Source organism: Coregonus lavaretus (genome assembly GCF_964263955.1).
Source record: "Coregonus lavaretus genome assembly, contig: HAP1_SCAFFOLD_766, whole genome shotgun sequence".
NCBI lineage: Eukaryota > Metazoa > Chordata > Actinopteri > Salmoniformes > Salmonidae > Coregonus > Coregonus lavaretus.
In genome coordinates this window covers 141,168-168,408 of record NW_028160254.1, presented here as the reverse complement: position 1 = coordinate 168,408, position 27,241 = coordinate 141,168, and positions in this window count along the sequence as shown.

Sequence of the window (27,241 nt, the reverse complement as noted above, 5' to 3'; positions counted from 1 at the left end):
TACTGACTCTAACCAACATCACTACTGACTCTAACCAACATCACTACTGACCCTAACCAACATCACTACTGACCCTAACCAACATCACTACTGACTCTAACCAACATCACTACTGACTCTAACCAACATCACTACTGACTCTAACCAACAGCACTACTGACTCTAACCAACATCACTACTGACTCTAACCACCATCACTACTGACTCTAACCAACATCACTACTGACTCTAACCAACATCACTACTGACTCTAACCACCATCACTACTGACTCTAACCAACATCACTACTGACTCTAACCAACATCACTACTGACTCTAACCAACATCACTACTGACTCTAACCAACATCACTACTGACTCTAACCAACATAAATACTGACTCTAACCAACATCACTACTGACTCTAACTAACATCACTACTGACTCTAACTAACATCACTACTGACTCTAACCAACATCACTACTGACTCTAACCAACATCAACACTACTGACTCTAACTAACATCAACACTGACTCTAACCAACATCACTACTGACTCTAACCAACATCACTACTGACTCTAACCAACATCACTACTGACTCTAACCAACATCACTACTGACTCTAACCAACATCACTACTGACTCTAACTAACATCACTACTGACTCTAACCAACATCACTACTGACTCTAACCAACATCACTACTGACTCTAACCAACATCACTACTGACTAACCAACATCACCACTGACTCTAACCACCATCACTACTGACTCTAACCAACATCAATACTGACTCTAACCGACATCAACGCTACTGACTCTAACCAACATCACTACTGACTCTAACCAACATCAATACTGACTCTAACCAACATCAATACTGACTCTAACCAACATCACTACTGACTCTAACCAACATCACTACTGACTCTAACCAACATCACTACTGACTCTAACCAACATCAATACTGACTCTAACCAACATCAATACTGACTCTAACCAACATCAATACTGACTCTAACCAACATCACTACTGACTCTAACCAACATCAATACTGACTCTAACTAACATCAATACTGACTCTAACCGACATCAACGCTACTGACTCTAACCAACATCACTACTGACTCTAACCAACATCAATACTGACTCTAACCAACATCAATACTGACTCTAACCAACATCACTACTGACTCTAACCAACATCACTACTGACTCTAACCAACATCACTACTGACTCTAACCAACATCACTACTGACTCTAACCAACATCAATACTGACTCTAACCAACATCAATACTGACTCTAACCAACATCACTACTGACTCTAACCAACATCAATACTGACTCTAACCGACATCCACACATGAGCTTCCTATGCAGCCATTGCAATCTCTGTATTGCATGTTGATTTGACTTTGAGGATAGCATTTGTAGTTTTGCAACTATGCGTGTTGACTGCGGTAGATATTGCTAATGGTACAGAAAAAATCTATTCCACTGCAGGTCCCTTAAATTATTTAACAGATGCAAAAACAGCTTTAAGTCAATGTGTTGCTGGTATCATTTATCGCAGTACACTTTCATGATTATATGTTGACGCCAAGGGAAAATGACCCCCCCCCCCCCCCCCACACACACACACACACACATACACATGCATACACACACACACACACACACACACCTCTGGCCAGTAGTCTCCAGGGAGCAGTTCCATTGAGTAGGTAGCAGCAGGGCAGGAACAGAGGATATGTGGGGAGGGAGGGAGGTTGGTGGTAAGACAGCAAATAAACTGCCATGTCTTATTGTGTCAATAAACTAATTCCCCTTTAAAGGCCTGACCTCTGACCTCTGCTAGCCCAACCAATTGAGGAGTGTGTCGAGGCCATGAGGTGATAACAAATATCCTGGGGGGGGCGGGGGGTTACTGGGAATGGGATCCTGGGGTGGACTCATTTCAAACAGGACCAGTTTGACCAGTTCACAGAGGTGAAATTGTATAATTTATTTTTGCCATCTAGACTACTTGACCTGCTCACGAAGCCCCGTCCGGTCTGAAAATTCATTGAATTCTTATAAGATCCTTTTAAGGCATGGTGGTTTGTTGATTGATTTAAAAATAGGATATTAGCAATGTAAGCACCTAGCAGTACACTGAAAAACTGAAAGTCAACATATTCAACAGAATCTGTCTTACCAAAATCAGAATATGTGGGACAAAGGCTGAGAGAACAAGAGATCCAAAATGCTTCCCCACTCTATCTTCCTCCAGCTACCCTACAGAGCAACTACTGCTTCTCTCATCAGTGCTGCTACAGCCCAGACCAGTAGGATGAGTCCCCGGTGACAAATCCAACCCCTCCATACCCAGCCAGCCACCCTCATAACCATCTCAGTCCCCCAGACAGTGCAGGGGAATGGGCTTGGGCTAAATGGCTTTCCCGCCTTGGAGCCACCGCTGGTAGTTTTAGTACTGCTGGGATTTAGGATGCATAGATACACCCGGTTTTATCCACTCGAACAAGACCAAGATATTTATTTATTTATTTATTTTGGGGATTTGTGTGTATTGTTTTGCACTGTTGGAGTTCGAAACATAAGCATTTCGCTGCACCTGCGACTACATCTGAAAAATATGTGTACGCGACTAATACAATTTGATTTGATTTGAAGATAGGAAAATGTTCCTCTCAAACAGGCTGATGTGATAAGTTCATGCTACAGGCCTCCTCTGTTCAATACATTTATTGTAGGCCAAGCTGAGAGAAAGTCCAGAGAAGATGACCTAGGAACAGCTGACCCTATCTTAATCATTAAAGAAACTCTACCTTAAAAAGTAAAACTGACCTTTGACCAGAGCTTAGAGATAATTTGGCTCTTCTTGTTCTACCACCAGAGGGCAGTGTTCTATGGACGGAACAGAGTGATGGAACAAGGACCAGACATTTAAAGGCTTTTAGGAATCTAACTGTAGATATAATACAAGGTGAACAAGTGTGTTATGTCTCCACTCAGCAGTAAATTGCCAAAGAACTTAAATAGAAGTGACCCCATCCCTGTTGCTTTCCAGCATTATTAAAGTGGCCACATCAATTAGCTGTGGAGTCAGTTTACATATTTACATTGGCACTACTTAAAGTGGACAATACATCTTAATTATATTGTATCGCAGTCCACGCTAGAGTGAAAACATAAATTGACAAGGTGTGTGTGTGTGTGTGCGCGTGCGTGTGTGTGTGGGTGTGTGTATGTGTGTGTGCGTGTGTGCGCGTGCGTGCGTGCGTGCGCGTGCGCGTGCGCGTGTGTGTGTGTGTGTGTGGCAGGGAGTGTGGCAGGTACAGCTTTCCCTGGGCCAGCTCTGGTTCTTAAGGGATGAACTTTTGCCCTGTAATTACACTGCTATTCCACGTTTCAGGGGAGCAGGTTAGCCTTGGACACTTTAGTCCCGTTTCAGGGGAGCAGGTTAGCCTTGGACACTTTAGTCCACTGCTGCTGCTTTTACCCCACCAGAAACATCGGAGCAGAGTCTGGCTCTGTTGCATATGAACACGTTGTCATAATGCCTTTATGAAAAACGTCTACGTGAGGTATAAAGATCTTCTCATTTCTAAATATCTTCTAAACATTTGTAAACAAATGAAATCCTGATGAATCCTGTCTACAGAGACATTAAATCTGAATCCTGTCAACAGAATCTGAATCCAGTCTACAGAGACATTAAATCTGAATCCAGTCTACAGAGATGTTAAATCTGAATCCAGCCTACAGAGACATTAAATCTGAATCCAGTCTACAGAGATCTTAAATCTGAATCCAGTCTACAGAGATCTTAAATCTGAATCCAGTCTACAGAGACGTTAAATCTGAATCCAGCCTACAGAGACGTTAAATCCAGAAACATTCAAACTAGAACAGATACAGTAACACTATTAGAAAGATGAGATGAGTCACTGTAACCCGTAATTAAAGATATCTGGCTAGTTTCCTTGTTTCATACAGTATGCTGTCAGACATTTCAATATTGAGACGGCATGGGGCATTAGAGGCAACAAAAGACAAGGGGAAGGAACACAACCCACTGTCCTGGCCTAATACCTTAAACCACAGATCACAGAGAGACGCGTACAAGCCTGTGTGCCTCTCAGCAGACCCATTTACATTCAAACCTGTTGCAAAAAAGAAGAAATACTTGTCTGCCGTCTATCTTTGGGGTTTATTCGAAGGCTAGCGGGTCGCATGTGTTTGCCCTTGTATTCCGTTCGGCATATTGTGGTGTAACGGAGCCTCAGCTGCCTGGATTGCAGCTTTTAATGAAAACGTGGGGGGCCGCGGAGCGCCAGGTAAGACCCCAGAGCTCCTATTTCAGAGGGCTTTGTTTCGGATGACAATGAGGAGCTGTGGTTCGACTCTTACAGACTGGGTCCTCCGGAGTCCGCCTATCACCCAGGACACACACACACGAGCAGGGAAACACACACGTGCATGCATGCACGCACACACACACACAAGCACAAGCACACAAGCACAAGCACACACACACACACACCCTGTCTGTCTAATAATTAACTAGATGAGAGAGACGCCACAGTGATCGATATGTGTTCAAATCAGACTCTCCAGACAGAGATGTGTTTTATTTATTAACGTAGTTACTTTGTCCAATTTATCCTTTTACGTTTTTATTGTAACCAATTTTAGAGAAATACCATGTACTGCTGTAAGCACGCAGTAATGATGAGTACCTAGTAATAACAATACCTAATATACTGTACTAAAATAATTACGGAGTAAAAAGACTGAGAAGTCTTTGGCGTGCGTGTGTGCATGTGTATGTCTGTGCATGTGCATTTGTGTGTGTGTATACATGTAAAAACGCTGCTGAGACATTATTAGTTGTCGTCAAGAGCAGAAGGTCAGAAAGCAGGCGGACATTTGCATTTTCTGGCAGGGGCATTTAGGTTGACGAATAGGATCGGCACGCTGCGACCAGCGCCACCTGGCATTTAGTTATTAACTCTTCCAACAGTGATTTATATGCCACCTCTCAAAGAGCGGGATTGGAGCTATTAGAATATCATTCTGAAAATTAGCCCGTTTAACCATAAAAGCCTTGACTTGGCCTGACCCCCTAATACACTTCTAATGACACCATTTAGCATAGCAATAGTAGGCCAAGCCTGTGAATGAAGATACGTCAGGTGATGTGATGTCTAATACACGTCGTCTAGGATCAGATGACCGCTTTCAGTGAAAGGTATACAATTCTTGAGACGTAGACAGTACAGCAGACTAGCAGTCTGTGTTTCTATCTGTAATACTGGATGTACATAGACATGGAATCACCGGTCATTTTAACAAATGGAACACTGGTCACTTGAATAATGGAATCACCGGTCACTTTAACAATGGAACACTGGTCACTTTAATAATGGAATCACCGGTCACTTTAACAATGGAACACTGTTCACTTTAATAATGGAATCACTGGTCACTTTAATAATGGAACACAGGTCACTTTAATAATGGAATCACCGGTCACTTTAATAACGGAACACTGGTCACTTTAATAATGGAACACTGGTCACTTTAACAATGGAACACTGGTCACTTTAATAACGGAACACTGGTCACTTTAACAATGGAACACTGGTCACTTTAATAATGGAATCACCGGTCACTTTAATAATGGAACACTGGTCACTTTAATAATGGAATCACCGGTCACTTTAATAATGGAATCACCGGTCACTTTAATAATGTTTACATACTGTTTTACCCATTTCATATGTATATACTGCATTCTACTCAAGGCCATCCTAGTCAACTATTGCTGTATATATACTATTCTATCCTACGTATTCTACAAATATACTAAATATTATATCCACATACTGTCCATAATGTCTATACATCCCAATATATATATATATACAGTACCAGTCAAAAGTTTTAGAACACTTACTCATTCAAAGGTTTTTCTTTATTTTTACTATTTTCTACATTGTAGAATAATAGTGAAGACATCAAAACTATGAAATAACACATATGGAATCATGTAGTAACCAAAAAAGTGTTAAACAAATCAAAATATAGTTTATATATGAGATTCTTCAAATAGCCACCCTTTGCCTTGATGACAGCTTTGCACACTCTTGGCATTCTCTCAACCAGCTTCACCTGGAATGTTTTTCCAACAGTCTTGAAGGAGTTCCCACATATGCTAAGCACTTGTTGGCTGCTTTTCCTTCACTCTGCAGTCCAACTCATCCCAAACCATCTCAATTGGGTTGAGGATGGGTGATTGTGGAGGCCAGGTCATCTGATGCAGCACTCCATCACTCTCCTTCTTGGTCAAATAGCCCTTACACAGCCTGTCCTGTTGAAAAACAAATGATAGTCCCACTAAGCGCAAACCAGATGGGATGGCATATCGCTGCAGAATATTGTGGTAGCCATGCTGGTTAAGTGTGCCTTGAATTCTAAATAAATCAAAGATAGTGTCACCAGCAAAGCACCCCCACACCATCACACCTCCTCCTCCATGCTTAACGGTGGGAACCACACATGCGGAGATCATCCGTTCACCTACTCTGCGTCTCACAAAGACACGGCGGTTGGAACCAAAAATCTCAAATTTGGACTCATCAGACCAAAGGACAGATTTCCACCGGTCCAATGTCCATTGCTCGTGTTTCTTGGCCCAAGCAAGTCTTTTCTTATTATTAGTGTCCTTTAGAAGTGGTTTCTTTGCAGCAATTAAACTATGAAGGCCTGATTCTCGCAGTCTCCTCTGAACAGTTGATGTTGAGATGTGTCTGTTACTTGAACTCTGTGAAGCATTTATTTGGGCTGCAATTTCTGAGGCTGGTAACTCTAATGAACTTATCCTCTGCAGCAGAGGTAACTCTGGGTCTTCCTTTCCTGTGGCGGTCCTCATGAGAGCCAGTTTCATCATAGCGCTTGATGGTTTTTGCGATTGCACTTGAAGAAACTTTCAAAGTTCTTGAAATGTTCCTGATTGACTGACCTTCATGTCTTAAAGTAATGATGGACTGTCGTTTCTCTTTGCTTATTTCAGCTGTTCTTGCCATAATATGGACTTGGTCTTTTACCAAATAGGGCTATCTTCTGTATACCACCCCTAACTTGTCACAACACAACAGATTGGCTCAAACGCATTAAGAAGGAAAGAAATTCCACAAATTAACTTTTAAGAAGGCACACCTGTTAATTGAAATGCATTCCAGGTGACTACCTCATGAAGATGGTTGAGAAAATGCCAAAAGTGTGCAAAGCTGTCATCAAGGCAAAGGGTGGCTACTTTGAAGAGTCTGAAATATAAAATAAAAGTTCATTTGTTTAACACTTTTTTGGTTACTACATGATTCCATATGTGTTGGAATATTTCTATATTTCATAGTTTTGATGTCTTCACTATTATTCTACAATGTAGAAAATAGTAAAAATAAAGAAAAACCCTGGAATGAGTAGGTGTGTCCAAACTTTTGACTGGTACTGTCTGTATATATATATATATATATATATATATATACATACAACAACAGACAGTATATATATATATATATACATATATATATATATATATATATATATATACATACTCCGGACCCCGACATTGCTCGTCCTAATATTTATATATTTCTTAATTCCATTATTTTACTTTCAGGTGTGTGTGTATTGTTGTGTATTGTTAGATATTAATGCATTGCTGGAGCTAGGAACACAAGCATTTTGCTGCACCTGCAATAACAGCTGCTAAATATGTGTATGCGACCAATAACATTTTATTTTATTTAACAATGATCAATCTCTGACAGTATTATTCTCCATTGACTCTTAGGAGAATAGGTAAGATGATGGCTAGTTGGTAGTAACGCTTCACTATCTTTACTTTTCTATTTATTCTGATCGATCACATAAATGGCAACTTCTGTATGTGTGTGTGTGCGTGTGTGTGTGCGCGTGTGTGCATATACTACGAGAAGTTAATAATACTAGAAGAATACTAGCCTATATGGACACAAGGCCTTACAAAAGATAGGAACCAGAAGTATAACCTATCAGGCCAACCAAGGTCCTAACATCAACTTCTATGGACCTCTATTTTCCACTGGAGCTGTGGCGAAATGTCTTTTGTCGATCAAGCCTTGACAAAATAATTCAATGAAAAAAGCACAAAAGATATTGAATGCCGTTTTATAATTACATTTAATTAATTTAGCTTCCGTATTTTTCCTTTAGTTATATTGAATGTTCCACATCCAAGGACAGTTGTGTGGTTTTGCAGTTGGTGTGTCGGTGCAAGGCTAAACGAAACCATTATGGGACTTTAATAGCAAACCATCTCACTGCCTTGTATTGGTACAGTTTTCAAATTAATACAGAAAACCCAATTGGTAATTTTATGCAGAATGTGCTATTTCTCTGATAGATGAGACTGAATAATCATCACATGAATAATGAATGAACTAAATTCAATATGCATGTGCGTATTCATACTTTGTGGCCACAATAAGCTTGTAGTCAACATGATGCCCAGGAGTCACTAACGAGCTTTATTGTTAGTGGCACATCTGACTTGTTATGCTGCAACTTTGTCACATAAATGTATTGAGTCTCTGTGCTACATCGACAACCTTTAACAGTCATCTCTGTATAGTTACACATCTGTGACCATAGAGTGGGTGACATCACAGCTACTGTGATGTTGAAATGTCTCTAGATTTCTTTTCACAAGAGTACAAGGCCTCCTGCCATATACTCATAGCCATAATCGAATCGCACACTGTTGCTAGCTAGCATGTTTTTCTTTCGTAATGAATGTCTCTGTCAGAGATGACCTTTGCTCTAACAGTCAGACTGTCTGTCGTTGGTCATCTAGCTACATGTTGCGTTGTTGTGTAGCCCCGGTAGTTCTCAAAACAAAACAATACACATGACTTTCAATTATGTTCACCCAGCTCTCTCTGTGTGGCCAATAACACCATCCGTGCGTTGCCAAGGACATAGGCATCCGTTACAGGACAGTTAAGACTCTGAAATCTCTCCACAAGTCATGTACCTCATTCACCATCAATTATTGACCTGGCAAATGCAGGTTTCAGAAGCTCCCAGACTTTCCGTTGATTTGTTTGATGAATATTTCAGAGGACAAACAGGCTACCTGACACTCGACGATACCAAGGCAGCGATACCAAGGCAGCGTGGCTAGAGGTCAGTCAGGCCACCCTTCTGGACACACACATGGACACAGACAGGCAAACACACTCACACACACGGACAGCCACACACACGGACAGCCACACACACTCACACACACGGACATGCACACACACACATGGACACAGACAGGCAAACACACTCACACACACGGACAGCCACACACACGGACAGCCACACACACTCACACACACGGACATGCACACACACTCACACACACGGACAGCCACACACACACGGACACGGACAGCCACACACACTCACACACACGGACAGCCACACACACTCACACACACGGACAGCCACACACACTCACACACACGGACAGCCACACACACACATGGACACGGACAGCCACTCACACACACAGACAGCCACACACACACATGGACACCGACAGCCACCCACACTCACACACACAGACAGCCACACACACACATGGACACGGACAGCCACACACACACACACGGACACGGACATGCACACACACACGGACACACATACATGGACACAGACAGCCACACACACACGGACAGGCACACACACACAGTCTTGTATAACTAACCTTGTGGGGACATACAACTCAGTCCCATTCAAAATCCTATTTTCCCCTGACCCTAAACCTAACCCTTACCCTAACCCTAACCTTAACCTGAAGACTTCTGGTATAGTATAGTACAGTATAGTACAGTATAGTACAGTATAGTTAAACACGTCCACAAAGTTACAGCTACAGTTACAGCTACAGTTAAAGTTACAGCTACAGTTACAGTTACAGTTACAGCTACAGCTACAGCTACAGTTACAGCTACAGCTACAGTTACAGCTACAGTTACAGCTACAGTTACAGCTACAGTTACAGCTACAGCTACAGTTACAGCTACAGTTACAGCTACAGTTACAGTTACAGTTACAGCTAAAGTTACAGCTACAGTTACAGTTACAGCTACAGTTACAGCTACAGTTACAGCTACAGTTACAGTTACAGCTACAGCTACAGTTACAGCTACAGCTACAGTTACAGTTACAGCTACAGCTACAGCTACAGTTACAGTTACAGCTACAGTTACAGTTACAGCTACAGCTACAGCTACAGTTACAGCTACAGCTACAGTTACAGCTACAGCTACAGTTACAGCTACAGTTACAGTTACAGTTACAGTAACAGCTACAGTTACAGCTACAGTTACAGTTACAGCTACAGCTACAGTTACAGCTACAGCTACAGTTACAGCTACAGCTACAGTTACAGTTACAGCTAAAGCTACAGTTACAGCTACAGTTACAGCTACAGCTACAGCTACAGTTACAGCTACATTTACAGCTACAGCTACAGTTACAGCTACAGTTACAGCTACAGTTACAGCTACAGCTACAGCTACAGTTACAGCTACATTTACAGCTACAGTTACAGCTACAGCTACAGTTACAGCTACATTTACAGCTACAGCTACAGTTACAGCTACATTTACAGCTACAGCTACAGCTACAGTTACAGCTACATTTACAGCTACAGCTACAGCTACAGTTACAGCTACATTTACAGCTACAGTTACAGCTACAGCTACAGTTACAGCTACATTTACAGCTACAGCTACAGTTACAGCTACATTTACAGCTACAGTTACAGCTACAGCTACAGTTACAGCTACATTTACAGCTACAGCTACAGTTACAGCTACATTTACAGCTACAGCTACAGCTACAGTTACAGCTACATTTACAGCTACAGCTACAGCTACAGTTACAGCTACATTTACAGCTACAGTTACAGCTACAGCTACAGTTACAGCTACATTTACAGCTACAGCTACAGTTACAGCTACAGCTACATTTACAGCTACAGCTACAGTTACAGCTACAGTTACAGTTACAGTTACAGCTACAGTTACAGCTACAGCTACAGTTACAGCTACAGTTACAGCTACAGTTACAGTTACAGCTACAGTTACAGCTACAGCTACAGTTACAGCTACATTTACAGCTACAGCTACAGCTACAGTTACAGCTACAGCTACAGCTACAGTTACAGCTACAGCTACAGTTACAGCTACAGCTACAGCTACAGCTACAGCTACAGCTACAGTTACAGCTACAGCTACAGTTACAGCTACATTTACAGCTACAGCTACAGCTACAGTTACAGCTACATTTACAGCTACAGTTACAGCTACAGTTACAGCTACAGCTACAGCTACAGCTACAGTTACAGTTACAGCTACAGCTACAGCTACAGTTACAGTTAAAGCTAAAGCTAAAGCTACAGCTACAGTTACAGCTACAGCTACAGTTACAGCTACAGTTACAGTTACAGCTACAGCTACAGCTACAGTTACAGCTACAGTTACAGCTACAGCTACAGCTACAGTTACAGCTACAGTTACAGCTACAGCTACAGCTACAGTTACAGTTACAGCTACAGCTACAGCTACAGTTACAGCTACAGCTACAGCTACAGCTACAGTTACAGCTACAGCTACAGTTAGAGTTACAGCTACAGTTACAGCTACAGCTACAGTTACAGCTACAGCTACAGCTACAGCTACAGTTACAGCTACAGCTACAGCTACAGTTACAGCTACAGCTACAGCTACAGCTACAGTTACAGCTACAGTTACAGTTACAGCTACAGTTACAGCTACAGCTACAGTTACAGCTACAGCTACAGTTACAGCTACAGTTACAGTTACAGCTACAGCTACAGATGGTCAAATAGACCAATATTATTTTCCACATTACTGACCAGTGCTCTTGCAACTGTGAATACAAAGGTCTGTAATACATGAGTTGTTCTCTCTGAGGGGAAAGATGCTGGAATGAACAACTCACCAGCACTCTAAAAAGAACAACAGGTAGATCATGTCGACCAATCAGCAAATATTGACGTGCTCCATCGATAGATGAGAAGACATCAAGGAATCCTCTAAAGTTAAAGTATCCCTCACACACCACAAGATATATAGCAACTCAATCACCAACCATTCTCGCAATACCCCCAGGAGTTGTTGTGTGCCCATGCATTGGTGATTGTCTTGTGGTGATCTAGCGTTGAGAGTCATTAGTAAAAACCATTTGTTTGTGGTGTCATTAACTGGACATTGTGTCAGATGTCTGTCCCTCAGGGGAGCATGGTTGACCTCTGGTTGAATCTTTCAGTCATGCATCAGGAAAAGCTTTCAATAAACAGGGACGTCATTGAAACTTGAGGTGTTAATTGTTAAAGCTAGAATCCTTAATTGCTACATCCATTTTTGGACTAATAAATGCCCCCTGAGCTTAGATCAACTGTCATACCCCCTCAAAACCCCAAATATGAGCTCGTTTTACTCCAGTGTTTCTAAATAACGTACATGTAATCAAACATTGTATAGCCTCAAAACATGGTTAAAACTATACAGTTGCAGTGGATTGCAACGAAGACGTGGAACTTCGCATGGAGCACCGTGTTAGTGCTGGGTTTCTTAAAACGATACTAACGGGAAGTTACATGCATCGGCCTGCTAAAATTAGCTTGATTACAAACAAAAAAAAACACAGGAATAAACAAGTGATTTTCTGATCTTACGTTGATAGCAGACAGCTGCAATTTTTGTTGTCTAGTAGACTACCGTGTTCACGTGCTAGTCGGAACTAGGAAACTCTGACATTTCTGACTTGCTAACTGGTTGTAGTTATACATGTGCCGCATTCAATCAGTTAGCAAGTCGGAAATTTCAGAGCTTCCTAGATCCGAATAGCACGTGAATGCGGCATCGGTGCAGTATTCCCGACCCCAATTAAATAACTACCTATTAGGAGCAACAGAAACCTTAAGGCTGATGAATGTAAAATACTTATTATAATATAGAAGTAGTAGGCCTATACTTAATTCAAACGTTTAATCTTAAATGACAAAATAACATTTGTGTGACATTTGAAATAACTTTATTAGACTACATTTTCATTTGATAAAAATGATAGTATATATAACTCAACACAAATGACTTGATTTACTTACACATTTCAAATATGGACAGTGCAGTGATATTTCCCCCCGGTCTTGATAAGACATGACTATACTTTTTCAAGACAAATTGTAATTAATGGTAGGGAAGTCCAGAGAGGCCATATGAATAAAACAATTAAAATAAAATATTCCCCTGTTATGTCGAGATCACAACTTATTTATCGCATGATCACGACATAACAAAAGTTGTTTTGTCGAGATCACAAGATAATCAAAAGTACCATGCGTCATCCATTCATTTGTTCAGATGCACGATAACCACCTCATCAAGGAGCCCTGTAGCTGCATTGATCGCAATGCGCTCATGGGCCATTTAAGCCCCTGAACAATGCCTGCCAGGCTGCATGCCACCCCCAAGTCCAAGAAATGCAAGGAACAACGCAGCTAACTAGGCTAGTCTTGTTAGCTAGCTAGTTAACTAGGTAGTCTTGCTAGCTAGCTAGTTAACTAGGTAGTCTTGTGAGCTAGCTAGTTAACTAGGTAGTCTTGTGAGATAGCTAGTTAACTAGGTAGTCTTGCTAGCTAGCTAGATAGCAAGCTAGCTTGTTATCTATGCTGGTTGTTAGCATCCATAACTGATATATAATTATAAGGGATACTTCATGTTTTGTGGATGATATTTAAATTTACAGCGGGTAAACTCCATTCCTGACAGGCTGATCAGATTCAATTTCTGCCTTTTAGACTTTTTCATAGGTAAGGCTCCTTCCAGGCAGATTAGCTGTCAAAGTGCTTTATAGGCAGATGCATATCTGATCCAGGGGGTGAGCTCTATTCCTGGCAGGCTGATCAGATTCAAAAGCATCCTCAGAGGCTGATGTCAGGATGCTTCCTTGTAGGCTGTTTGATAGGTAACGCTCCTTGCAGACAGCCTACAGGCATCACCCTGACTTATTAGCCTCTATTTATTATGGATTCCCAAGGCAGCAGCTACTCTTCCTGGGGTTTATTATGGATCCCCAGTAGTTCCTGCCAAGGCAGCAGCTACTCTTCCTGGGGTTTATTATGGATCCCCAGTAGTTCCTGCCAAGGCAGCAGCTACTCTTCCTGGGGTCAAGCAACATTAAGGCAGTTATATACAATTACAAATATTACATGCCATTACATTTCATAACATTTTTCACAACACATTGAGTGTGTGCCCTCAGGCCACTACTCTACTACCACATGTCTACAATACAACATCCATGTGTATGTGTGTGTAGAGTGCGTGTGTTATCATGTGTATGTGTATGCGTGTGTCTGTACCTGTGTGTGTGTCTCTTCACAGTCCCTGCTGTTCCATAAAATGTATTTTTAAAGTGTTTTTTAAATCTGATTCTACTGCTTGCATTAGTTACCTGATGCGGAATAGAGTTCCATGTAGCCATGGCTCTATGTAGTACTGTGCGCCTCCCATAGTCTGTTCTGGACTTGGGGATTGTGAAGAGACCTCTGGTGGCATGTCTTGTGGGGTATGCACGGGTGTGCTAGTAGTTTAAACAGACAGCTCGGTGCATTCAGCATGTCAATACTTCTTACAATAACAAGTAGTGATGAAGTCAATCTCTCCTCCACTTTGAGCCATGAGAGATTGTTAGCTACATATATTAGAAACAAGAAATGTATAAGAAGTTGCACCAACATGTGTTTTCCATTCATACAAAATGTAGGGTAAATTACCACAGTAGGTTTGCTGTGGTAAATTAGGAAATACTTTATTTCAGTTGCAAGGAATAATTGTCAAATAGATCAATCGCCCTTGGTCTGCTCAAAAAGTAGGATTAATTTGTTTTTTTCATAATACCCACCAGAGTGTGAACATATCTTAAAAGACTTTGGCAGCAATCAGGACTCTAAGCTTTAAGGAGCTGCAGATCTGTGGTCAATTTGGTTGCAATTGAGATCAGTTGTGCGGGTGATTTTAGCCAGTATTGATGGTTTAACGAGAGATCAACTGGTGATAATCTGGTGGCCATCGATGGTTGCAATAGGCCCTGTATATCATGGATTGGCAGTCTTTGCATCCATAGCCCTGTCTAGTAATTTGAGAGTGGTTACATTTCTCCAGCCCCGTCCCGTAGCTTTATTAGAGAAACGAGGATGCTTTGTTATTGTTTCAATTAAGGATTTTTAGCTTTAATGGATTAATGATTGAGATTTTCTTCTCATATACCTCACAACAACCTGTGTCCAAAGTAATATTTCTCTACAAGATCGTTTTACATTACTAGTTTGGTATGGCAACTGCTTGGCATCCGACCCCAAGGCGCTACAGAGGGTAGTGCGTGCGGCCCAGTACATCACTGAGGCCAAGCTTCCTGCCATCCAGGACTTCTATACCAGGCGGTGTCAGAGGAAGGCCCTAAAATTGTCAAAGACTCCAGTTACCTAAGTCATAGACTGTTCTCTCTGTTACCGTATGGCAAGCAGTACCGATGCACCAAGTCTAGAACCAACAGGACCCTGAACAGCTTTTACCCCCAAGCCATAGGACTGCTAAATAGTTAGTTAAATTGTTGACCAAATAGCTACCCGGACTATCTGTGTTGACCCTTTTTGCGCTAACTTTTTTGACTCATCTCATACGCTGCTGCTACTGCTTACAATCTGTCGCTTTTTTCTAGTTTTATGTACATATCTACCTCAATTACCTTGTACCCCTGCATATCGACTCGGTACTGGTACCCCTTGTATATAGCCAAGTTATTACCTCATACCCCTGCACATCAACTCAGTACTGGCACCACTTGTGTATAGCCAAGTTATCGTTACTCATTATGTATCTATTATTACTTTTATTATTACGTGTTTTACTTTTCTATTATTTCTCTATTTCCTTTCTCTCTGTATTGTTTGGAAGGACCCGTAAGTACAAAGCATGTGACAAATACAATTTAATTTAATTTGATTAGTATTTACATGACTAGTACATTACTTTATTTATATGAATTATAGTGGAAACATGAATGGAGAATAGAGGATAATCATGCTCTCAAATGGCAATGAAATATGATTTTTGTCATCCTTCCAAATGTAGGAGATAATTTTAGCAGAAATGATTGACTGGACTGTAAATAACCAGTGCACCTGTTCCTACTTTATAAAGACATTTTCCATCATTGTCTCCAGTGTCTCATATGCCACAAAGGGTTTGGTGAGATGTGTTATTTATCGAAGGGCTCAGTAGCTTTAACTAAACCAGTGTCAAGGTTCACCTGTAACCCCTGTCGGAAGACACACGCCATCAATTCTGAGATGGTCCTATGAGTGGCTGAAGACTGCAACAATATTTCCTCTTTATTACTAAACAACTGGAGAATAAATAGTCATAAAAGAGAAATCTCTCCAGTGTATATGGAACATAAGGTAAGAGAGTGGTCCTCTGTAGCTCAGCTGGTAGAGCACGGCGCTTGTAACGCCAGGGTAGTGGGTTCGATCCCCGGGACCACCCATACACAAAAATGTATGCACGCATGACTGTAAGTCGCTTTGGATAAAAGCGTCTGCTAACCGGCATATTATTATTATTATTATTATAGAGAAAGAAAACCAGCCTCTTAGGCTCCAGGGTCGACTCTGAGTCCATTTCTACTTTGTACAGTACAGGCTCTTTACCCTCTGGTGAAATGTCCCATCTCACTAACCCTCTATATCTCACTAAATCAGCTGTATTTCAAACCCATATGTCGTCAACTAACCAATCTTTACGTAAAGTAAGAAATGATACCACAACCCAGCAATTGCTGAGGTACTGTAAACCTCCTAATAGCCTGACCTCAATTTGGGGCTGTTTGTCGAAGGTCCAGGGGAGAAGGATTGTATCGATCACACCGAGGACTTTGGCAGCATCAATAAACAAGAGCGGGCTTCAAGGCTGAACGGAGACGTCTCCTTTTCAACAGCACTCTTCTCACTCATTTAGACTGCTGCAGTGGAATCAGGCCCTAGAAGGATGGTGTGCTTACCTGACAAGACTCACTTGATCAGACCAGTCAAACCAGACCCTATGGCAGTCATGAATTAGTCAAACTGATTAGTATACTAATTATTGTCCACACATAGTGTGATCATCGTGCAGTTGTTCAGGGGAGGGGTTTAGGGCCCTACATAATCACGGTCTTGATTCAAGTCAAAAACCTTGTTGCACTGCAAAGATGCATGCATGGGTTCATGTTTTCAACCAATGTTATAATTACAACGTAATTCAACAATAAACTCAACATCATTCATTCATCCTTTCCATTATCTAGGTTGATAGCGGTGAATGCTTGCAGAAAACGGCTTGTGGAGGGCCATAATCAATTAGCATGATATCCCAAGACAATATGCTAACTGTCTGCCACTATGATGCGTTGAGGAACAAATTAACCATTAATAGGTAACCTTCCTGTCTGTCTGGAAGCTCCTTAACAAGCAATACATGGAAATGTTACAAGATGTCAAAAACAGCACTTACCTTGGCCAAGGAGGGATATGGTATCGAACTCTGCTCATTATAAAAAAAACGTGTTATGTACACTACCGGTCAAATGTTTTAGAACACCTACTCATTCAAGGGTTTTTCTTTATTTTTTACTATTTTCTACATTGAAATAACACATATGGAATCATGTAGTAACCAAAAAAGTGTTAAACAAATCAAAATATATTTTATGTTTGAGATTCTTTAAATAGCCACCCTTTGCCTTGATGACAGCTTTGCACACTCTTGGCATTCTCTCAACCAGCTTCACCTGAAATGCTTTTCCAACAGTCTTGAAGGAGTTCCCACATATGCTGAGCACTTGTTGGCTGCTTTTCCTTCACTCTGCGGTCCGAATCATCCCAAACCATCTCAATTTGGTTGAGGTCAGGGGGATTGTGGAGGCCAGGTCATCTGATGCAGCACTCCATCACTCTCCTTCTTGGTAAAATAGCCCTTACACAGCCTGGAGGTGTGTTGGGTCATTGTCCTGTTGAAAAACAAATGATAGTCCCACTAAGCCCAAACCAGATGGGATGGTGTATCGCTGCAGAATGCTATGGTAGCCATGCTAGTTAAGTGTGCCTTGAATTCTAAATAAATCACAGACAGTGTCACCAGCAAAGCACCCCCACACCATAACACCTCCTCCTCCATGCTTTACGGTGGGAAATACACATGCAGAGATCATCCGTTCACCCACACCGCATCTCACAAAGACACGGCAGTTGGACTCCAGACCAAAGGACAAATTTCCACCGGTCTAATGTCCATTGCTCGTGTTTCTTGGCCCAGGCAAGTCTCTTCTTCTTATTGGTGTCCTTTAGTAGTGGTTTCTTTGCAGCACTTCAACCATGAAGGCCTGATTCACACAGTCCCCTCTGAACAGTTGATGTTGAGATGTGTATGTTACTTGAACTCTGTGAAGCATTTATTTGGGCTGCAATTTCTAATGAACTTATCCTCTGCAGCAGAGGTAACTCTGGGTCTTCCATTCCTGAGCCAGTTTCATCATAGCGCTTGATGGTTTTTGCGACTGCACTTGAAGAAACTTCAAAGTTCTTGAAATGTTCCGTATTGACGGACCTTCATGTCTTAAAGTAATGATGGACTGTCATTTCTCTTTTCTTATTTGAGCTGTTCTTGCCATAATATGGACTTGGTCTTTTACCAAATAGGGCTATCTTCTGTATAACACCCCTACTGTCACGCCCTGGCTCTGGGGACTCTTTAATGTTGAGCCAGGGTGTTAGTTTCTATGTTTAGTTTTCTAGGTTTATGTTCTAGATCGTGTGGATCTATGTTGGCCAGGGTGGTTCCCAATCAGAGGCAGCTGATTCTCGTTGTCTCTGATTGGGAACCATACTTAGGCAGCCTGTTTGGCACAGTTAATTGTGGGATCTTGTTCCGGAGAGGTTTGTGTTTTGTTAACCTTAGGACTTCACGTATCGTTTTGTTGTTGGTCAAGTACTCATTAAAAGATGTACGGCTATCACGCTGCGCCTTGGTCCGTTTCCTATAATGATCGTGACACCTACCTTGTCACAACACAACTGATTGGCTCAAACGCATTAAGAAGGAAAGAAATTCCACAAATTAACTTTTAAGAAGGCACACCTGTTAATTGAAATGCATTCCAGGTGACTACCTCATGAAGCTGGTTGAGAGAATGACAAGAGTGTGCAAAGCTGTCATCAAGGCAAAGGGTGGCTATTTGAAGAATCTCATATATAAATATATATTTCCATATGTGTTATTTCATAGTTTTGATGTCTTCACTATTATTCTACAAAGTAGAAAATAGTAAAAATTAAGAAGAACCCTTGAATGAGTAGGTGTTCTAAAACTTTTGACCGTTAGTGTGTGTCACCGTTTTCGATACAGACGACATTTCAGTGTGGGCACAAGAGTGGTCAATCGCCCTTTGTGAATCTCATTAGTGTTGTCTACGCTGTGTTGTTAACTTGTTTTCTCCCTCTTCTTGTAGAACGTTAAATAAGTGCAGCTCATATGTTTACAGTCAAATTGAGCTCACTCTCAGCTAAGCAGCTTGTCGATACAGGGGGAAGAGGGACTGGCGAGAGAGCGGCCCTGATAAAATGGTTTTTAATTACCAGACAGTGAATGCTGCTAGCCTTTTTTCTCCTCCCTCTCTCTTCCCCCTCTACTCTCCTCCTCTTCCCCCTCTCCTCTCCTCCTCTTCCCCCTCTCCTCTCCTCCTCTTCCCCCTCTCCTCTCCTCCTCTTCCCCCTCTACTCTCCTCCTCTACCCCCTCTCCTCTCCTCCTCTTCCCCCTCTCCTCTCCTCCTCTTCCCCCTCTCCTCCTCTTCCCCCTCTCCTCCTCTTCCCCCTCTCCTCTCCTCCTCTTCCCCCTCTCCTCTCCTCCTCTTCCCCCTCTACTCTCCTCCTCTTCCCCCTCTCCTCCTCTTCCCCCTCTCCTCTCCTCCTCTTCCCCCTCTCCTCTCCTCCTCTTCCCCCTCTACTCTCCTCCTCTTCCCCCTCTCCTCCTCTTCCCCCTCTCCTCTCCTCCTCTTCCCCCTCTCCTCTCCTCCTCTTCCCCCTCTACTCTCCTCCTCCTCCCAGTTAAATCAGAGAGTTTGATTTCTAATAATGTGGATTGCTGACTAGGCTTCATCTTGGGCCTTCTCACAGCAGAAGGCACTATCGTCCAGTCCTGGGAGAGTGTGTTTGACAAACTGCCATATAGATTCCCCTCTTCTCACCAGAGAGCTGTGCTGTAGGGGGCATTAATCAGGTTGATAGCCCCGCTTTGTTTCCACCTATCCCCCGCAACAATTAGGCCAAGTAATAATTTCAGGCGTTACATGGAAATCAATGGACCCCTTACCCTCTCCTGTTGAGAAGTGACCCCTTACCCTCTCCTGTTGAGAATTGACCCCTTACCCTCTACCTTTGAGAAGTGACCCCTTACCCTCTACTGTTGAGAATTGACCCCTTACCCTCTACTGTTGAGAATTGACCCCTTACCCTCTACTGTTGAGAAGTGACCCCTTACCCTCTCCTGTTGAGAAGTGACCCCTTACCCTCTCCTGTTGAGAAGTGACCCCTTACCCTCTACCTTTGAGAAGTGACCCCTTACCCTGTACTGTTGAGAATTGACCCCTTACCCTCTACTGTTGAGAAGTGACCCCTTACCCTCTACTGTTGAGAATTGACCCCTTATCCTCTACTGTTGAGAATTGACCCCTTACCCTCTCCTGTTGAGAAGTGACCCCTTACCCTCTACTGTTGAGAATTGAACCCTTACCCTCTCCTGTTGAGAAGTGACCCCTTACCCTCTCCTGTTGAGAAGTGACCCCTTACCCTCTCCTGTTGAGAAGTGACCCCTTACCCTCTCCTGTTGAGAAGTGACCCCTTACCCTCTACCTTTGAGAAGTGACCCCTTACCCTCTACTGTTGAGAAGTGACCCCTTACCCTGTACTGTTGAGAATTGACCCCTTACCCTCTACTGTTGAGAAGTGACCCCTTACCCTCTACTGTTGAGAAGTGACCCATTACCCTCTACTGTTGAGAATTGACCCCTTACCCTCTACTGTTGAGAAGTGACCCCTTACCCTCTACTGTTGAGAATTGACCCCTTACCCTCTACTGTTGAGAAGTGACCCCTTACCCTCTACTGTTGAGAATTGACCCCTTACCCTCTACTGTTGAGAATTGCAAGGGATGGCGGGGTTTGGGATTGGGTCAGAGATGTGGGATTGAATGATGGTGCCCTCATTCAATAGTTTTTCAACCCAAGTGAAGAGGTAAGTCGATTGTGTGTGTGTGTGTGTGTGCTTGTGCGTGCGTGTGTGTGTGTGTGTGTGCCCGTGTGCCCGTGTGCGTGTGCGCGTGTGTGTGTATGCGTGACCAGCTCAGTGGCAGTTAGGCCCTGGGGTACTCATGGGCAGAGGAGGAGGCCCTTTGTTTTAGAGCACGACTGTAGCCAGTGAAATCTAAAGCCTGTGCGCCACGCCATCACACCACAGATCGCATTGCCCTTGTTTTCAGCAGTGCGCGCCCAGGCAGGTCTAAGCTGCAGGAGACAGAAGGAAGCTTAAACAGCTGCTTATCATAACCTAGGTCAACAGTCTAGGGTATCGTAAGCGCAAAACACACCGCTGTAAATTAAGGGAAAATCAGCCACAATTCGCCAAGGATCAATGTCTTGTAAGGAGGACTGCAATCATTGAGACAGTCACAGAGGGTAAATCAGCACTCATGCACGCTTGCACGCACACACACACATACACAATCAGCTCCCCAACGATAAGGCAGGAATCAAGCAAGTTTTAAGTGCTGTTTGTAGTACATTTAATTACTTTGCTGATGACTCTCGCCAAGTGGAAATCTTTAAATACTAATGCTGTGTTCATCTGGTGCAAAGGGAAGAAGAAGAAGAAAACCTATTGGATCCACGATCAATCGCTTTGAGGAAGGATGTCTTCATTCACATTGTCTTCACTGTTTCTTCAACTGAGAAGTTGACTAGAAATGATTTAGTGAACTTTCAAGGTTGACACCGGCAGGAGTTCAAGCTCGTAATTAAATTGAAATTAAAAGACATTGGAAGGAGTTCAGTCAAAGCTTGTAGAATTCTCTGGTCTTCTTCTCTTGTGACATATTCAAATAATATTGAATGTATCTGTAGGCTAATAGCAATAATTGAACCAGTGTTGTGTTCGAGACCACATAAAGCGAGACCGATTCAAGACCAAGACCAGAGGGGGTTCGAGACCGAGTCAAGACCGAGACCGGGAGGGGGACAACGGGTCCAAGACCGAGTCAAGACCGAGACCGGGAGGGGGACAAGGGGTCCGAGACCGATTCAAGACCAAGACCAGAGGGGGGCCGAGACCGAGTCAAGACCGAGACCGGGAGGGGGACAAGGGTTCCGAGACCGAGTCAAGACCGAGACCGGGAGGGGGACAAGGGTTCCGAGACCGAGTCAAGACCAACACCAGAAAAATGCGAGTCCAATTCAAGATCATGATTGTAATTTTGTCAAATCGCTACCATAAAAATATGTCCAGTATTTCTGTGTTCATATTTCAAGAGAACATATGGATTCTTTAAACATTCAGAATGGTGAAAACATGCATGCTGAAGGCAAATAGAGCCACTGTACAAAGTATTACAACCCAAACACAGTGGGGAACAATGGGCCTTCTACGCCTTCAGAGAAGGGCTAAGGATTTATACAATAATAATAATAATTCTAATCATATTATTATTTTCAATCTAGCTTCCATCAGCAGCTAGATAGAAGGCATTTTGGAGTGGCAGTGGAAACAACCAATCATATTTTGACTTGTAATGGGTGGGACCGTATTTACAAAAAATGTATGGCGACTTTTGCCTTCACAAAGGCCAATAGGTCACTGCCCAATAGTGAGCAGTAGTTTTCCCATGGTTTAGCTAGCTGTCTTTTGTTGTAGGCTAGCGTGCAGTGGCTGGGTCACAGAGTGATTCTTGGTAGTCTTAAACAAATCTACTCTGAAACAAAAGTATACACCTCACACACATGGTTATGGGCTTTAAAAAAAAGACACCTGTACCATGTCAGATATAGAGTTGAAATGTATTACATTTTGAGTTTGCATCCCAATATTAGACTTTATATGCATCACAGAAGACTGGATTTTCGTCAGGTAATTTATTTTTATTTTTTATTAATCATGAAATTATGAAAAATATTAATAACATTCCACCCATGAGGCCAAAGAGGGTGCTTTTGGTCATTGACTGCAGGAAAGGGTTGTTTCAAATTATCATCATCTGGTGAGTGGAACTGTGTTTTTTATTGGAGTTGGCTTGCTGTTGTTAGCCATCTCTCTGAAAATAACTTGTGTGTGAAACATTGTTGCATTTAACTTTGTGTGCTAAATGTCAAATGTTTTTTGCAAATGGAAGTAATAGTTTCGATTGGGGGGGGGGGGGCTACGCCCCTGATGCAAACAGCACATGATGACTGAATTGCACATCACAAATAGCCTACTAACCAAGACTTCGGACCAAACTTTTTCAATACCTGGTTTGCATACCAATTGTTTCCTTAGTTAGTATTTACTGGTAGATATCATCATAAGTTGAAACGTCTTACATACCTACCCGACCGGCTACGGACAACCAGTTCAGAGCTGCTCTCTCTCTCTTGCGGCCTGCTGAAACTAGACTGTGTGCGGCGTGCATGTGAATATATTTCATTTGCTTTGCGATTGTGTAGGCTACTTTGTGCATGATTTCTCTATTGTACTACATAATTGATAAATCGTATACCTCCACTACTTTGATACGCATCAGTGGAGATTAAGTAGTGAGTGTATGCAATGCCCACTGTATTCGGCGAATACCTGAGTACTGCCTCCACTACACCACTGGACATTCGTTTTTTTACAAAAAGTGCACTCTCCTACATGAGTGTGCTGGTATTACCGTTGCTGTCCTTTCAGCATCACGAACCTGTCACACACTGAAGGCCTAGGTCCAATAGGTTCGCCACTGAAGGCCTAGGTCCAATAGGTTCGCCACTGAAGGCCTAGGTCCAATAGGTTCGCCACTGAAGGCCTAGGTCCAATAGGTTTGCCACTGCGTAAACATGTCTATAATAGATATAAAGACTGTTCAGGTATTCATGTTTCAATAAAGGAGTGTATATACAGTGAGGGAAAAAAGCATTTGATCCCCTGCTGATTTTGTACGTTTGCCCACTGACAAAGACATGATCAGTCTATCATTTTAATGGTAGGTTTATTTGAACAGTGAGAGACAGAATAACAACAACAAAAATCCAGAAAAACGCATGTCAAAAATGTTATAAATTGATTTGCATTTTAATGAGGGAAATAAGTATTTGACCCCCTCTCAATCAGAAAGATTTCTGGCTCCCAGGTGTCTTTTATACAGGTAACGAGCTGAGATTAGGAGCACACTCTTAAAGGGAGTGCTCCTAATCTCAGCTTGTTACCTGTATAAAAGACACCTGTCCACAGAAGCAATCAATCAATCAGATTCCAAACTCTCCACCATGGCCAAGACCAAAGAGCTCTCCAAGGATGTCAGGGACAAGATTGTAGACCTACACAAGGCTGGAATGGGCTACAAGACCATCGCCAAGCAGCTTGGTGAGAAGGTGACAACAGTTGGTGCGATTATTCGCAAATGGAAGAAACACAAAAGACCTGTCAATCTCCCTCGGCCTGGTGCTCCATGCAAGATCTCACCTCGTGGAGTTGCAATGATCAGGAGAACGGTGAGGAATCAGCCCAGAACTACACGGGAGGATCTTGTCAATGATCTCAAGGCAGCTAGGACCATAGTGTCGTATCGCGTCGAATGCTGGTGCTCATTGCTGTCAAACAAAGGAGTCCGCTCATACTGAACCTTTGATCATAAGTTTATTCGTATCACAAGCTTTCAGCATGAGTTACAGGCGTCATGAGACCCGGAGAGCAGTGTCCTTGAATTGTAATGGCTGCTCTGCTTTTCTGTGCCTCCAGCATATACTTATAAACAATGTAAAAATATGGGTTGCTCCCTCTGCGGTCCAATCACCCGTCTCCCCTGGGGCGTCACCCCACAAACGGCTACTTTTGAACTAAGATAAACATTCTTTTCTTTGTTCCTCTAAAATAGTCATAATCGTCATACACGACAATAGTCACCAAGAAAACAATTGGTAACACACTACGCCGTGAAGGACTGAAATCCTGCAGCGCCCGCAAGGTCCCCCTGCTCAAGAAAGCACATATACATGCCCGTCTGAAGTTTGCCAATGAACATCTGAATGATTCAGAGGAGAACTGGGTGAAAGTGTTGTGGTCAGATGAGACCAAAATGGAGCTCTTCGGCATCAACTCAACTCGCTGTGTTTGGAGGAGGAGGAATGCTGCCTATGACCTCAAGAACACCATCCCCACCGTCAAACATGGAGGTGGAAACATTATGCTTTGGGGGTGTTTTTCTGCTAAGGGGACAGGACAGCTTCACCGCATCAAAGGGACGATGGACGGCGCCATGTACCGTCAAATCTTGGGTGAGAACCTCCTTCCCTCAGCCAGGGCATTGAAAATGGGTCGTGGATGGGTATTCCAGCATGACAATGACCCAAAACAAACGGCCAAGGCAACAAAGGAGTGGCTCAAGAAGAAGCACATTAAGGTCCTGGAGTGGCCTAGCCAGTCTCCAGACCTTAATCCCATAGAAAATCTGTGGAGGGAGCTGAAGGTTCGAGTTGCCAAACATCAGGCTCGAAACCTTAATGACTTGGAGAAGATCTGCAAAGAGGAGTGGGACAAAATCCCTCCTGAGATGTGTGCAAACCTGGTGGCAACTACAAGAAACGTCTGACCTCTGTGATTGCCAACAAGGGTTTTGCCACCAAGTACTAAGTCATGTTTTGCAGAGGGGTCAAATACTTATTTCTTTCATTAAAATGCAAATCAATGTATAAAATTTTTGACGTGTTTTTCTGGATTTTTGTTGTTGTTATTCTGTCTCTCACTGTTCAAATAAACCTACCATTAAAATTATAGACTGATCATGTCTTTGTCAGTGGGCAAACATACAAAATCAGCAGGGGATCAAACACTTTTTTCCCTCACTGTATGTGGCCTGGCAAAGCGGTTTTATGAGTTTTTTACTCTTCTGGTCTAGGGAAAAAATGATTAGTCCTCACTGTCCGAGACCGAGTCAAGATGTATATGACACCGAGACACTCAAAATGTGGTCCGGACTCTCTGTCTCGAGTACTACAACACTGAATTTAACATATGCATGTATACCAAAGGTAAAGATTCATAGGCATAAAACATCATTGCATAAATTCATCATTGTGAAAAAGCAGAGAGATTACAAAGGAAACGTCAGTTACACCCTATTTTGGTAGCATTGAAATGCAACAGTAGTACTAGAACTACTGGATAGAGCAATCATTCAATGTGTGAGTGTGTGTGTCGCTACACGACATCAAACTATACTGAACAAAAATATAAACGCAACATGCAACAATTTCAAAGATTTTACTGAGTTACAGTTCATATGAGGAACTCAGTCAATTGAAATAAATAAATTAGGCCCTAATCTATGGATTTCACATGACTGGGAACACAGAAATGCATCTGTTGGTCACAGATACCTTAAAAAAAAAAAATGGGCCTCTCATCACGGTATTTCTGTGCATTCAAATTGCTATCGATAAAATGTAATTGTGTTGTCTGTAGTTTATGCCTGCCATAATATAACCCCACCGCCACCATGGGTCACTCTGTTCACAATGTTGACATCAGCTAACTGCTCACCCACAAGACGTCATACACTTGGTCTGCAGTTGTGAGGCCGGTTCAATGTACTGCCAAATTCAGAAAAATTTACAGATCTTTTTTTTGCTGCCGCTGAAGATGTCTATATTGGTTTGCTATGACTAGCAAAGGCCCTGTGCACTACTTTTTTGAAAAAATGTTAACTAAATGTATTTGAGTGTTTACCAGCATTTGTAACTTGAGTATGATAAGTTAATCTGATAATACTTGTGGTATATAAAAATACTTGCTTGATATATGT